Source organism: Arachis ipaensis, chromosome B2 (assembly GCF_059453495.1).
Source record: "Arachis ipaensis isolate K30076 ecotype BB chromosome B2, ASM5945349v1, whole genome shotgun sequence".
NCBI lineage: Eukaryota > Viridiplantae > Streptophyta > Magnoliopsida > Fabales > Fabaceae > Arachis > Arachis ipaensis.
Window position 1 is genome coordinate 60,653,198 of NC_142437.1, and position 15,837 is coordinate 60,669,034.

A 15,837-nucleotide genomic window follows, 5' to 3' on the forward strand; every position below is an offset into this window, starting at 1 on the left:
CACAACCTCCCATGTCCTTGGTAAACAATGAAGAAGAGAATGAATTAGAAGGAAGCTACCAAGAGGAAGAGGTTGAAATTGAAGAATCTTGCAAGGAGGTGGAAGTTGACAAGGAAGAACACAAGGGAGTAGAGCTTGCAAGACCATTGGAGACACCTCTCCCCAAGCCATCACCATCCATCCCTTCATTCAAGTGGATAAATCTCGCATCTCTAAGCTTTATTATCCCACTTGAATATGGTTTGCTTGAGACGGATAGTCAACTTAGAGCTCTTTGTGGCTTTAACAGATAAAGGGAGATGGTTAGTGGTTGGCATTGTAAATCAACATTCATGATGGTTGCATGTTCAAGGCTTAATAGCAAAATTTGGTGTGGAGCTAAATTGCATGGGTCTAGGAAGTTGTTTGGAGGCTTCTTTGAGAATTCCAAGGCTAAACCACACAAATGGAATCACGATGATCAATTAGAAGATGGGTGGGAAAACAAGGTTTGGGACCCCAGACTACAATATGAGGATCAACTTTGGGAGCTCCAAGCTTGTGAAGGACTCCATCAAGACTTGGTGTAACTCATTGGAAATCTTGGAGTACAATGGAGAACCAAGCATTGGTGGGAGTTCCAAGAAGAATTCAAGCACAAGCCACCTTGACAAGGAGCCTCCCAATAGTCCAACTTAAGGACTTAAACTAAAAGTGCTAGGTGGGAGACACCCACCATGGTAAACTCTTTCCATTCTCTTATATATATAATCAATGAATGAATTGATTTGCCATTGTTAGGTAGTTTTCTTCTTTGCATACTCTTGTTTTAGTGTTTTGGTTGCTAGTTTGTTTGATTAGATTTATGCCTTAAGTTGTAGAATAGTTGTTGTTAAATTGTATTTTGCTTGAAGTATAAGTTTTGTTTGTTTGATATTGGAAAATTTTTCAAAAAAAAAAAAAACAAAACAAAAGGTTTGTTGCTAAATTTGAATTTTGGTTGATTTAGAATGTTTATAGGTTAGGAGGATGCCCTGTTTCTGTTTTCTATGTTAAAAAAAAGGGTCACTCCACGCGTAAGTGTGGATGACGCGCACGCATCGTATGCCATTTTGGGATTCCTGGTACAAAAACCAGAGAGTTGTGCTGGAGTGGTGCTGGTTTTGTGCGAAAAGTACAATCTGGACCCACGCGTACGCATGGGCGACGCGTACGCGTCACCTGTACTTTCTACATTCCACGCGTATGCGTGGGCGACGCTCACGCCTCGCTTGTCCCTACTACACTCCACGCGTAAGCGTGGGTGACGCTTACGCGTCGCCTCGCGCCTTATTTCTCCTCCTCCTTTTTCTTTCTTCTCTCATTCTTCTTTCTTTCTACCTTTCTTCTTCTCTCTTCTTCCTTTCTTACTTTCTTCTTTTCCTTCTCTTAAAACAAAATAATAAATAAATAAATAAATATAAATAATAATAATAAATAAATAAATAACAAAAAAAAGAAAAAAAATTTCACTTCTTATTTTTCTCATCTTTCATTTTCTTTTATTTATTGCATTTGCATACTTTTATTCATTGCATTTTAATTTTGTTCTTATAGCTTGTTCTTCTTTCCCTTTCTAAGTTTTTTTTTTAATAATGGTGTTAAATTCTCTTACTTAATTTTTGAGAATTTTTTGGTTATATTGGTGCTTCTTGACTTGTTTGGTATTGTTGGGTGATGAAACTTTTAAATCAATGCTTAATCTTTGGTGACTCTTGTATCCTTTGTGCATTGGTAAGAACTCATATTGTCTTTCACGACCCACTCTTTCCTATTTGAACTTGGTGCTTCTGAGTGTTCTCTTCATGTCATTTACTTATGCCTTGACTTGAATCTTGCATCAATTGTTAGATGATATGCCTTAGTGATGAGCGGATAATTTATACGCTTTTTGGCATTGTTTTTAGTATGTTTTTAGTATATTTTAATTAGTTTTTATTATATTTTTATTAGTTTTTAAATAAAAATCACTCTTCTGGACTTTACTATGAGTTTTTGTGTTTTTCTGTAATTTCAGGTATTTTCTGGCTGAAATTGAGGGACCTGAGCAAAAATCTGATTCAGAAGCTGAAAAAGGACTGCAGATGCTGTTGGATTCTGACCTCCCTGCACTCAAAGTGGATTTTCTGGAGCTACAATTGGCGTGCACTCAATTGCGTTGGAAAGTAGACATCCTGGGCTTTCCAGAAATATATAATAGTCTATACTTTGCCCGAGATTTGATGGCCCAAACAGGCATTCCAAGTCAGCTAAAGAATTCTGGCGTTTAACTCCAAAACTGGCACAAAAGCTGGAGTTAAACGCCCAAACTGGCACAAAAGCTGGCGTTTAACTCCAAGAAAAGTCTCTACACATAAAAACTCCAATGCTCAGCCCAAGCACACACCAAGTGGGCCCGGAAAAAGATTTCTGCATTAATTACTGATTTCTGTAAACTCTAGGCTACTAGTTCTCTATAAATAGGACCTTTTACTATTGTATTTTCATCTTTGAGAAGTCTTATGCTATCTTAGACACGTTTGGAGGCTGGCCATTCGGCCATGCCTAGACCTTTTGTTCTTATGTATTCTCAACGGTGGAGTTTCTACACACCATAGATTAAGGTGTGGAGCTCTGCTGTTCTTCATGAATTAATACAAAGTACTATTGTTTTTCTATTCAACTCAAGTCTATTTCTTCTCCAAGATATTCATTCGTTCTTCAACTTGATGAATGTGATGATCCGTGACACTCATCATCATTCTCACCTATGAACATGTGACTGATAACCACCTCTGATCTACTAGCAATGGCTTGAATGCATATCTCTTAGGTTTCTAATCTAAGATTGGAACCTTCGTGGTATAGGCTAGAATTAATGGCAGCCATTCTTGAGATCCAGAAAGTCTAAACCTTGTCTTTGGTATTCCGAGTAGGATCTGGGAAGGGATGATTGTGACGAGCTTCAAACTCGCGATTGTGGGGCGTGTGACAGACGCAAAAGGATCAATGGATCCTATTCCGACATGATCGAGAACCGACAGCCGATGTTGTGACAGAGCATCAGGACCATTTTCACTAAGAGGACGGGATGTAGCCATTGACAATGGTGATGCCCAACATAAAGCTTGCCATGGAAAGGAGTATGAGTGATTGGAAGAAGGCAATAGGAAAGCAGAGGTTCAAGGGGAACAAAGCATCTTCATACGCTTATCTAAAATCCACCAATGAATTACATAAGTATCTCTATCTTTATTTTATGTTTATTTTCATCACCTTAAACTCCATAACCATTTGAATCTGCCTGACTGAGATTTACAAGATGACCATAGCTTGCTTCAAGCCGACAATCTCCGTGGGATCGACCCTTACTCACGTAAGGTTTATTACTTGGACGACCCAGTGCACTTGCTGGTTAGTTGTGCGGAGTTGTGATAAAGAGTTGAGATTACAAGTGTGCCACAACAAGTTGTTGGCACCATTGATGATCACAATTTCGTGCACCACTTAGCTTGTATTGTTTTCTCACTCACATGTTGTAGCTACTATGTAGTTGAGAACCCTATTGTTATTTGGCATTAACTCCCGCCTATGTTCTATTTGCTTTGATATCTTTGTTATAGGCTTAATTTTCTTTCTCTTTCTCTCCTTCTAGGCTGGCCACCGAGAGGAAAAGGAAAAGCTTCTAAGTGGGGCGACAAACAAGTCCATCTGCACAACCTTTTGAAGGGGCTCAACAGTTGTAGCAACCCATCCACCTTGCTCGTCTTTGGATGCACCGAGAACAGTGCAATCTGTAAGTGTGGGGAGGTTTGGTCGGAGACCGACCTCTGTTGGTAATTAATTCTCTTTCCAACACCAATTTTTAGCTTTCTTTGTTAGCCAGTTGTTGTGTTGAATGATAGTTAGAATTTGTATATATTTTACCACTCTTGTTAGGACTACTTGGATATGGTGATGATTTCTTTTCCAAGAAACTATTTATAGGGCACCCACCCCCCAATTGATTGAAAAATTTTTTTTTTTTAAAACTTGCTTGAATTATATATTGTGGATCGTGTTTTTTGAGCTAAGAACACAAGCAAATGAGATTTGAGTTAGAGGTCTTCCTCTTGAAAGACCCACCAACAGAAGCAGAATGAGCCTGAAGACCGTCCAACTTAAGGACGTAAAAGCAAAGTGCTAGGTGGAAGACAACCCACCATGGTATGATCGTTCCTTTTCAGTCTTAGTTTTATTTTATTTTATTCTCCTTTATGTTTATTAGTGCCATTCATAACATCTGCATCAGCATCTTCATTTTTGCATTCTGCATAAAAAAAAATGCACGCAACGCGCGAGCGTTGCTGACGCGTACGCGTCATACGTGCTTTCGAAACAAAGAAGAAAAGAAACAGAGAGTTGCGTGGGAGCATGGCTGGAGGCGTGCCTTAGGCGCAAACACGCTCACCCGAACGCGTCTGCGTCACTTGCAAAATCAGCCTTCCACGCGTGCGCGTCACCCACGCGTACGCGTGACCCTGCGAATTGGCGTAAACGAGTGTATGGCCAGAGAGTTATGATGGTGTGGGGCTGGAATTGTGCTAGAAGCACAAACCTCTTCACGCGTACGCGTCCGTCACGCGTACGCGTTATTTTTCCAATTCAGGCCATCCACGCGTGCGCGTCCCTGACGCGCACGCGTAGCCCTAAATTTTGGCAATATGCGTATTGAAACAGAGAGCTGTGCGTGCGCGAGGCTGCCTCCACGCCAATAGCACAATTCAAGTCACGCGTACGCGTCCCCAACGCGTACCCATCACTTGAAAATAGTGCAACCCGTGCGAACGCGTGATGCACGCGTACGCGTCGCAAAGCTAATCCACCTCAGCGCCTTATTATTTTTATTTATGTTTTCTTCTTCTTTTTTCTTTTTTTTTTTTAATTTCATTATCTATGTTTTTCTTTGTCTTTCTTTTTATTTTTACATTCTTTTGATCGGTGTTAGAGATTTAATTGGGTGATTATTTTCTTCTATAATTGCTTGTGGATTATTAAGGAGTTGTTTGACAATTATCAACAATTATTTTTAGGTTGTTTGCATGTTCAAATTTAATACTTTCAATAACATATCTATCATGCATACTAAGTGTTTGTGAAAAAGCCCGTATGGCATAATGTATTTATAATTACTCTATCCTTCTACTCTAATGCCTATTTTTCACAAAATCCCTTAAATATTTTATTAATTAAATATAATTGTTAATACAAACGTGATGGTCAGTTTGTTACGAGTGATAATACAATTTAACTTTTGATGCTTGATCTATGCTACTGATGCCTTTGCCGGCATGCCAATAAACGTCTTGCATCTACTTGCCATAACATGCACTTGCTATATTTCCATTGATGAACTTATCACATGTAGTCGCGACCATGTGTTAATGACATCCTTCTTTACCGTGCAATGATTATCACTTGTACCGTCCTCTTTCTTGCTTTAACCTTAGCTTTACATGTTACTTTCTTTTTTCCCTTTTCAGGATGGCCACCAAGAAGGGTAAAGAGAAAGCTACTCCCAAACCACCGGCAAGGAAAGGAACAAAAAGAGCACTAGCTGCGGAACCATCTTCAACATCAGTAAAGCCCTCAACAAAGCGAGTCAAGAGGATCATCAAAGTCAATGAAAAAGAGAAAGCCTTTCCAGCAAAGGATATTGCGCGGTTCACTAACCGCTACTGGGAGCAGATGTTCCCCATCTTAGCTGAGCAGAACTATAACAATGAGCACCTACTCATCCTCCCGACCCACATTGTTGAGTTTGTTGAGCCCCACATTGAACATAGACAATGGGGATTCTTACGGAGACAGCCACGGTAGGTTAACCTTTCATGGGTAGTTGAATTCTACTCCAATTTTCACATGCCAACCCTGTAGTCTGTCTATGTCTGTCAGAAGCAAGTCCCCATAACTGAAGAGGTCATTCAGCGAGCCTTAGCTCTTTTCCCTGCTCCAGAAGGATTGGACACATACCAAGAAGTCTCTTTCAAGCGCCAGATATACCAATTTGACTGGGACACCGTCCTCAGAGTTATAGCACAACCAGGCAGTAGATGGATCTATGGATACCATCGATCCCGACCTAAGGGCATATTGGCTTCAACACTCACCTTGGAGGCTCGAGTATGGGCATAGATTATGTCCTATTACGCCTTTCTGAGCACTCACGAGTCCTCCTTCACTGCAGATATGGCTGTTCTCCTCTGGTGTATCCTTACAGACCAGCCTCTCAACTTACCAAGACACATCCAGAACGCCATGTGACACGTACAGATTGCGTGTAACCTACCTTTTCCTTCCCTGGTTTCAGACCTAGTCTCGGCAGCCGGAGTTTCCTATAGAGCTGGGGACACTAAAGCCAAGATTCCATGGGATGATCAGTACATCCCTAACGGAAAGTACATCAGACCTCCAGCAGCCACTATCAGCCGGACCACAGAACCAGCGGGAGATATTCCTTCTCCTTCCACATCACAAGAACCTTCAAAAAATCAGCTACTCCTACAGATAATTCAGAGGTTAGACCGACTAGACCGGTAGGCAAAGCGAATGGAGTGCCGTAACAAGCGCCGATTTACACACCTCAAGGAGTTGATTGTTGGCAACCACCCACCTGAAGAAGACCCAGACACTCCGGACTCCACTTTATCTTCTAGTAGAGGGAGCCATGACAGTCCCAACTATGGAGATGCTGTTACCAACCCCCCTTTGTTCCTGACTGATGGCACCGAGGACGGTGCCAAGCTTTAAGTGTGGGGAGGTCGGTCTGTACCTGACTTCCGGAGGTAATTTATTTTTCTTAACACCAGTAGGTTATTTTTCTTTTGTTAGGATAAGATAGATTGCATAGTAATAGGTTATTTTGCATACATGTTCTATTTGGTTGAAAAATAATAAGTTTCTTTTTAAGACCCTATTTTAAAAATAAATAAATAAATAAAATATTTAACTAATTTAAATAAAAACTTTTGTGTTAAAACCTGTTTGAAGACTGTAAATTGGAACATGGTTTTAAAGCTAGAACACACAACCTGTGAGACTTGATTGTAATCTATATTTTGTTCCATCCTATATGTCCAATGCTTAATGTGTTTATATGCATGCATATGATTGAGGCCATTGTTTGATTATTAGCTCACTTATCCCAAATAGCCTACCCTTTCATTTACCTTTGTTAGCCACTTTGAGCCTTTTAATCCCCATTTGTTCTATATTTTACAACATCACTAGCCTTAAACGGAAAAACAAATTAATTACCCCAAATTGAATCTTTTGTTAGCTTAAGATAGAAATTGTGTATCAACTAAGTGTGGGAAAAACTATGGGAACCTGGGTTAATGAAAGTGTACAGTGCTTAAATGATAAAATATTGGGAATTTACAGAAAAATAAAAAATCCATGTGCATTCATATGTTATATTTATTTTTATCTCTAAAAAAATCCAAAAATATTCAATAAATAAGTAAATAAATAAGAGGACAAAATTATCCCAATGTTAAATTAATGAAAAGATCAATGCATAGGTGATACAAATTAAAAGAAAAGTTGATGCATGAGTATGAGATGAAAAAGTGGAAATTTTGGGTAGCTAGGCATGAATCTAAAAAGTATATAGAGTGTGTGTATAGGTGAAAGCTTAGGTTGATCAAGGATTCAATTCATAGCTCATTTAGCCATATATATACCCTCACCTTTTTTTTAGCCCCATTACAACCTTGAAAAGACCTCATGATGTTTGCATTGGTACATTAAATACTTGTTGATTGGTTAGGTGAAGAACAAGATTTAGAAAGCATGATTAGAGAAGAGTAGAGTGATTACCCTATACACTTGAGTGATTAGAGTGCACATCTACTATCAGTGAGGGTTCAATGCTTGATTCTATGTTCTCTGCTTTTATGAGCTATCCTCTCACAAGTTTACTTGTCCTTACTGTATGACTTGAATTAGTGGAATTTGATTTATATTTGTCTTAAAGAACTTGTTTCCTTTCAACCAGATAGACAGAATCATCTTAGCATATAGTTGCATTCATAGGTTACATTTCATGAGTCTTACTTTTCCCTACTCATTTATTTTATCTCCTTGAGCTAAGCATGAGGACATGCTAATGTTTAAGTGTGGGGAGGTTGATAAACTACTATTTTATGGTTTATCTTGTGCTCATTTGAGTGGTTTTTATCAAGTCCTTACCCACTAATTCATATGATTTACATGATTTTACAATTCCTTCCTAGTGTTATTCTATGGTTGAAAACTTACTTCCTAGAACCTTTAATTTGTGTATTTTAATTCTCCTTTATACCATTCGATGCCGTGATCCGTGTGTTAAGTGTTTCAGGCTTTATAGGGCAGGAATGTCTTAGAGAATGGAGAGGAAGCTTGCAAAAATAGAAGGAACACAAGAAACTAAGGAGATAACCAGCGAGCATCAACGCGCATGCATGGCTCACGCGAGCGCGTGATATGGAGAAATTTGCAGCGACGCATGCGCGTGCCTAACGCGTACGCGTGGATTAGAGTTTGCACAAAGATGCGTGCGCGTGCTTGACGCGTACGCGTGACACTCCAAGATGACCAGCGACCTGTACGCGTGACTGACACGTACGCGTGACATGCGCGATCTGCAGAAATAACAGAAAACGTTGGGGGCAATTTCGGGCCGAATTTTGACCCAGTTTTCGGCCCAGAAACACAGACTAGAGCCAGGGAACGTGCAGAGACTCAACAGATTCTCATTAGCATAGTTTTAGTTTTTTTTTTCGATCTGAATCTAGAGAGAAATTACTCTTCCTCTAGGTTTTCTTTTACATTCACATATTCTTAGTTTTATGCTTTTGCTTTGGATATTGAAGAGTCATTACCTCCGTTGAAGTTACTATTCTAGTTTGTTTTCTTATTCCCTTATTATTCCATATTCTTGATTCTTGTTTAGAGTTACAATTGGATTATTTTTAGAATTTATTAATACAAAGAATTACTTTTACTTTTAATTAAATTACAGTTATTGTTTATCATGTCTTCCTTTTATTTCCTTTTTAATTCTATGCAAGTAATTCTCATGTCAATGGAGTAGATTCCCAACTTGACATGGGGGTTGATTAAAAGGAGAAACTTGAGTTGGAATGCTCAAGTGATTAGTTGAATTGGAAGTTGTTGGCTAATTCTGTATTTTCTAATGCTAGACCTTCCCAACGGAGAGGACTAGGATTTGCAAATAAGAGTTAGCTCAATCACTTGACTTTCCTTTATTTAGTAAGGGTTAACAAAGTAAAAATAACAACCTCTTTATACTACACTTGAGAGAATTCCAACAAGGATAGAACTTCCAATTAATCATTCCCCGAGTTAAGGCTTTTTATTTTGAATAATATAAATCTCTTTTAATTTTCATTGCTTTAATTTACAATCATATGCTTGTGCCCATTGCCCAAACTCAAAATTTCCCAGAAAACTCCTGATTAATAAAATAGCACCCCTTTGTCAACTCGTTGGGAGACGACCTGGGATTCATACTCCCAGAATTTCTATTCTAAATTTTATGACAACTTTTCTAAATTAATGAGATGGATTTCTGCTGGTTAAGAGCTATACTCGCAACGTATTTCCTATATTGATTTCTTAATTGGTCAAATTTTCGCACGCATCAGTTATCTAAACTTAGGGGAATTCTAACTAATACTAATCACGGCGCTGTATCCCACAGCCTTTGCCAACCTAACCTCCGTGCGATCCCATCGCCACCGCCTACCTAACCTCCTCAGCACCAGACAATCACAATTAATGCAAACAAACAAATCACAAATAGTATTCATTTACAGCAAGTAATTCAAGAAGCAAGTTGGCAGGTTATACAATTAGGCAAGCTTAAGTAAACAAAGCAAACAAGCATATAGAAGATGCATATGATGAATGTCTATCCTATTGGCTCGTGATATCACTTGTCGGTCTGTACATTCCAACCTGACACATCATTTCGGATGTAGCCTTTTCTGCCACGCCAGAGATATAGTGCCCTGCACACTCATGCAGCAGCTCTTCTGATATGCCAGAGATATAGTGCCCTGCACACTCATGTAGTAGAGAGTCTACTATACCAGGGATATAGGCCCCGCACACTTTCTGCAGCAGAGAAGGAACCAACCACTACAAATCATGCAGTGGAACAATCTGCCACATCGGGGATATATTCCTCGCACACTCTCAACATTCAACAAGTCATGCGACAGAAACATCTGCCACGCCGGAGACATAGGCTCCGCACACTTTCAACAATAACTAGTCATGCAGCAGAACATTCTGCTACACTGGAGATATAGGCTCCGCACACTCTCATATAATCCAATCATTTCCTCATCATCAAATCATCACCAAACATTAGCATTCCTCATCTCAAATCACTTGCAGTTATCCATTCTCAATATTCATCAAGATCATCATTTCTCTTCGAGTCCTCGACTCATCTCAACCATCCTCAATTCATATTTTCCATTTTGAACTCCTTAGTTCATCAATTCTCATTTCATATACCAATCCTTCTTTACGCTCCCCATCAAACCCATCCTCAGTACACTAGAAACCTAGGCCTCCGTCCTCTAACTTTTCAAAGTAAAACCCAATTAAATTCTCTTAAGACTCTTTCCACGTTTCAATATCTAAAAATAAGCCCAAGAATCTGAAAATGGTATCATAGAAGCTTACAAGCTTGTTGGGAAGGTAGAACAGCTAAAAACAATGTTTAAGTTTGAGAAATAGGGTGTGTGCGTATGCACAGGGGTGTACGTACGCATGCCCAGGAAGTTTCAAAATGTGTGCGTACGCACAGGGTGTGCGTACGCACAGGTACCAAAATTCACAATGTCTGTTCACTCGCACAACCTGTGCTAGCGCCCCCAACAGACTGACCTTTCCAACGTGTGCATCCGTACAGGGCTGTGCATACGCACAGGTTGTAAAACTTTCTTGGTGTGTGCGTGCGCACAAGGCTATGCGTACGCACATACCAGAAATCACAAAATTCTGCAACTCTGCAGAATTTCAGGTTTCGACACCAATCTTTGGATGGTCATAACTTTCTCTACAAAATTCCAAATTTTACAAACTTTATATCAAATTGAAGGCTTTTCAATAATCTTTAATTCTAAACCAAATTCAACAAATTTTGGAAACCGAGGTAGAAGTTATGATCAGGCAAAGTTCACCAAAAATCTATTTTTATCGAAAACCTCATAACCTCAAATTTTAACCAATCTCAATCCAAATCAAATCAATCACATATCAACCATACCATAACAACCCAAAATTTATACCAAATACTACTTCAACCATTTTCTCAATCTCAAAAACCTCTAAGCCATTCAACAACTCTAATTCCAACCAAAGTCACATTTCTCAATTTCCATGGACCTCATTAACATCAATATTATCAATTACCATTTCCGTCAATCATCAACATAACTAATCACCATAAATACTCATCAACACCAATACAAATCCTCATCAACTCCAATAATTATCACCACACAGTACCCAAAATTACTCATATCCATCAAAATGTTTATTCTTCTCATTATCCTTAATAACTCACATTTACACCAATTGTCCTCAAAATCAAAATTCATACTTCTCATCAATTTACCTCAACATTAACAATCATTATAAACATTCATATGTCCACAGTCAACATACAGACTCATCAACATCAACCAACATCATAATATATCATTAACACCAATAACCCTCATCAACAACAATAAACCACAACTCTAATCATCTACCAATACCAAGCATCACACCCACTCTCATCAACCATATCAACAACCATCAACAATTAACATTGAATCACATATAATTATTCATACATCACCCATATCCAATCCTAGCTTAGGGTCAACTAGCCTAAGTTTCCAGAAACATTATATATTACATAAAAAAAACTGAAACCATACCTTGGCCGATTCCCAAACGCTCCAAACACCAAAACAAAGCCACCAAACTTGATCCAAAGCCTCAACCAACTCCAACAAACACCAAAGCTTAAACTAACAACACATATATCACCAAAATCAAAACCTAAGGTACAAAAAACAACTAAACACAAGGGTTTAGTAAAACATTACCTTACCCAATGAGATTAAGGGTAAAATCTAACAATTACCCGCTACAAGAGACCACCTAAACAAGCAAAACCACAAAATCTACTCAAAAACCAAACATAAAAACTCACAGAATCTAGGGCTGGAAACTGGGGATGGAGTTTCCAGTTTTTACTAGAAAAACTTAAATAGAATGGAAGAGCTCGTCGAGAGCTTTGCGTGGCCACAAACGGCTCGTCAATCGGAGGACCGGATCAAAAGTTATGTTTTTCGGAAGGTGATGATAAATAGTACCACCACCTCCCCTCTCTCAATCCGCGTGGCTCTCTTTGTGGAGGGTGAGAAATGAGTTCAAAGCTCATTTAATGAGCTTATATATGTTGGACCTTGGGCCCAGTTTGGGCCCAGTCCAACCCGTTAGCGTTTTTGGTTTGTTTGGCCCACTTTGGGCCAAAACCTTTAAAATTAGTGCCCAGTTTTAAATTCTAAAATTATTTTGGTCCTTTCAAAATAATAAACCAATTTTCTAAATCTTATTTTTTCTCAAAATACAGTACCGGGCAGGCTTAAACCTGTTCGATTGGTTCGGCTGCCGGTTCTCGGTCTTTCGCAGAAAATACATTTTCTAACTCGGAAAAATTCATTGAAACAAAATTTCACCTTTTTATTTTCAAATTAAAACTTTTAAATTTTGAGTCTATCTCGGGCACTTAAATTATTATTTTTATAAAAATGGTTTTGCGTGAAAAGCTCAGGCTCTTATAGCAGCCACTAAAGCCCCATCATTTTCACTTGATTTTAACACAAAATCAACCCCAATTTAAGGGTTAGGGTTCGAAACTCCAACAGCCACAAGAACATGCATTCATAGCTTGAATATCATCAAATTTTATCAAAATTTCAACAAACTTTCACCAAGAATAACTCATATAAGCATTCAATTTCAAGCATAACAAAACCATGTCACAATTACATAACTCAAGCACAATTAATCAAGATTAATTTCACCAAAACCTACCTTAATTTGTTGCTCCAAATTTTGGTTATGCTTTAAGTGTTCCTAGAGTAGTTTTTCCTCATAAAACACATCAAGAACAACTTTAAAACTCAAAACCATCAACTAACCAAAACTTTAGCAATAGCTTACAAAGGATATCCTAACCTTAAATGTGCTGAGAATTGAGGTTTCTTAGCCCTCAGGTCAAGTTAAGCTTGATATCTAAGGAAGAACATCAAGAAAACACATGTTTAACATGGTTTCTTTGAAAACCAAATTGAAGAAGGAGGGAGGCAGCCATCTCACCTGATTTTCAACCATGAAAAGTTACATGGTTATGTAGAAGAAGAAGAAGAGAGGATCATTTTGGTGTAATTGGAGTTTTGATTTGAGTTTTAGTTCAGAAAAAATCAAGGTTTGAAGATTTATGAACCAAGAACTTTCTCTCCTTTTTCTCTTGATGATTTTCGGCCGCAATGAGCAAATGAGGCAGCCTTGGAGGTCTTGGGGGTGTAGGAAGAGTTGTGATTGGTTGGCTTGGAGGTGGATTAAAATATCTCAGGTGTATAATTACTAAAACTAGATGTATTATAACATACACTTAACAACACTTCTAGATATTAATATCTACGCTACTAGTATAAATGACACTAGTAACATGATTAACATGAGAATAGAAGATATATGATGAGGCATTAGCATTCCTAAAGTCATCAGAGAGTGCTCGTGTTAATCTGTACCAGTAGATTGTGAACCCGGTTAAACTGATCTCCTGTTTTTAGCTAAAACAGATCAAATAATATTATAATATTATTCAAGCATCTCTAATATTAATATAATTATAATATTATATTAATATTTCTCTTCTCTTATGAATCGAGTCCAGTTCGTGAAACTGAGACTAATTACGGACACCAGAATCAAAAACTCCTAACCAATACAGCTTAAAAACTAGGTTCTTTTGCGACTGTGTCGTCAAGCTTATCTCAAAAGAGGTTCTTGCTTTTTTAATGACATAATGATTATATATATTGAGGTGATTGATGATATATCAGAGATGGTCCCTTCACTGATCTTCCGAAAAACTCCGTATCTTCAGAAAAGATCTCGTGTACCCGAAAACTAGGTTGTTACACTAGTCCCTATTCTAAAGCTTGATATTTTCATAGTGCTACTTGGAGCAACGCTCCAAGCGGGCAATCACCTCGAGGAGCTTTAGGACGAGGTGATGTATCGGTTAAGAGGATGATGGTTGTGCTGATGTCTGCTATGGCTGGGATGCTGGATTTGCTACTACTGAATGGCTTACGAAAGATGATGCCTTGCCTCTCCCTTTCCTTCTGGTTGTGGCTTAAGGATTGTGCCACCAACCATGAGGAATAAGCTGCAGACGATGGTGGGTATGTCATCAATATCCTCCCAAGCCATGCCAGCCTTCTGAGCTAACAGTGTGATCTGAAAAGGAAAGGCCAAGTTGCCCACGATATGCTCCCTTCACATTGCCTCCTAAATGAGTCTTAGAAGCTATAGAGGTTTTCTCTCCAAGATACAACTGATTAGGATGGCCATGTCAGCTATAATCTTGGTCTTATGCATGCTTGGGAGCACATAATTAGCTAAGATTTGCTGCCATAGGCGGGCTTCGATTGTCAAATACTTGATTGTAATTCCAGTGGGGCCTGGCTTCTGAGTTCCTATTATCCACTGGGTGTCCAGCTGTGCTATCACTTCTAACATCTTGTCCCAATCAAGACTGATTATCTTGCAAGCCTCTTGTGCCTCTTCATATCCATCCTTACGCTTCAGTTTGGGTAGAGGCCTAAGGAATTCTTGAAGGGTGGTGTAAAATTCAGATAAATTTTAAATAATTAATTAATAAATTAATTATAAGCAAAAAGGTTTAGAATAGAAATTTGGACTCTTATCTTAATGGTTTAGGTCCAAGATAGGGCCAAAAGACCCAAAATTGCCAAACAGGCCATGTTGGGCCCAAAGCCCATAACCCAAAGCACTAACACCACCTCACTTAGCTATTTCAGTACTTACTACCCTCATTTGAGAGAGAAGCCACACATAGAGAAAAGGGAGAAAGAACAAACCCTAGGCCACTATTCATCACAAACTTCAAATCCATATAATGTTTGCTATGGAGATTCGATTGACGAGCTGTTTACAGCTACGCATTCATATCGGATCCCTCTTGAATTTTATTCTCTTCAATTTTGCATTTTTAGGGTGTATGCTATTGAAATCTTGTAATTTTAGTTTTTTAGGAGTACTCTAGCATGGATTACTGGTGGGTTCTATCCCATTTTTTTGAGTGGATTGAGGAAAGAAAGCTTTTCTTGCTTTTGATTTTTTCCAATTTTATGAACTCTAGTTTGATATTTTGGTGAATTTGAATTCTATTGAGTTATTTGAGTACTTGACATTGGATTCTTGCAGAATTGAATGCTTGGGTATTTGTGGAACGCTTTGTGGAGGCATTGTTTGGCATATTAAGGCTTGGACCCATTCGGAGAGGAAATCAAAGAGTTGGAAAACTGCCGTTATTAAGGTACAGGTTTTAGTTTCAAGTAGGTGTTATGTAAAATTATGTTAAAACCCTAGGTTAATTGTCCCTAGGATAGGATTGAATGGAAATGGTTGTTGATGTGATTGATTGGTTGTGTAAACTGAATTGCTATTGAGTAATGTAAAATATGTATA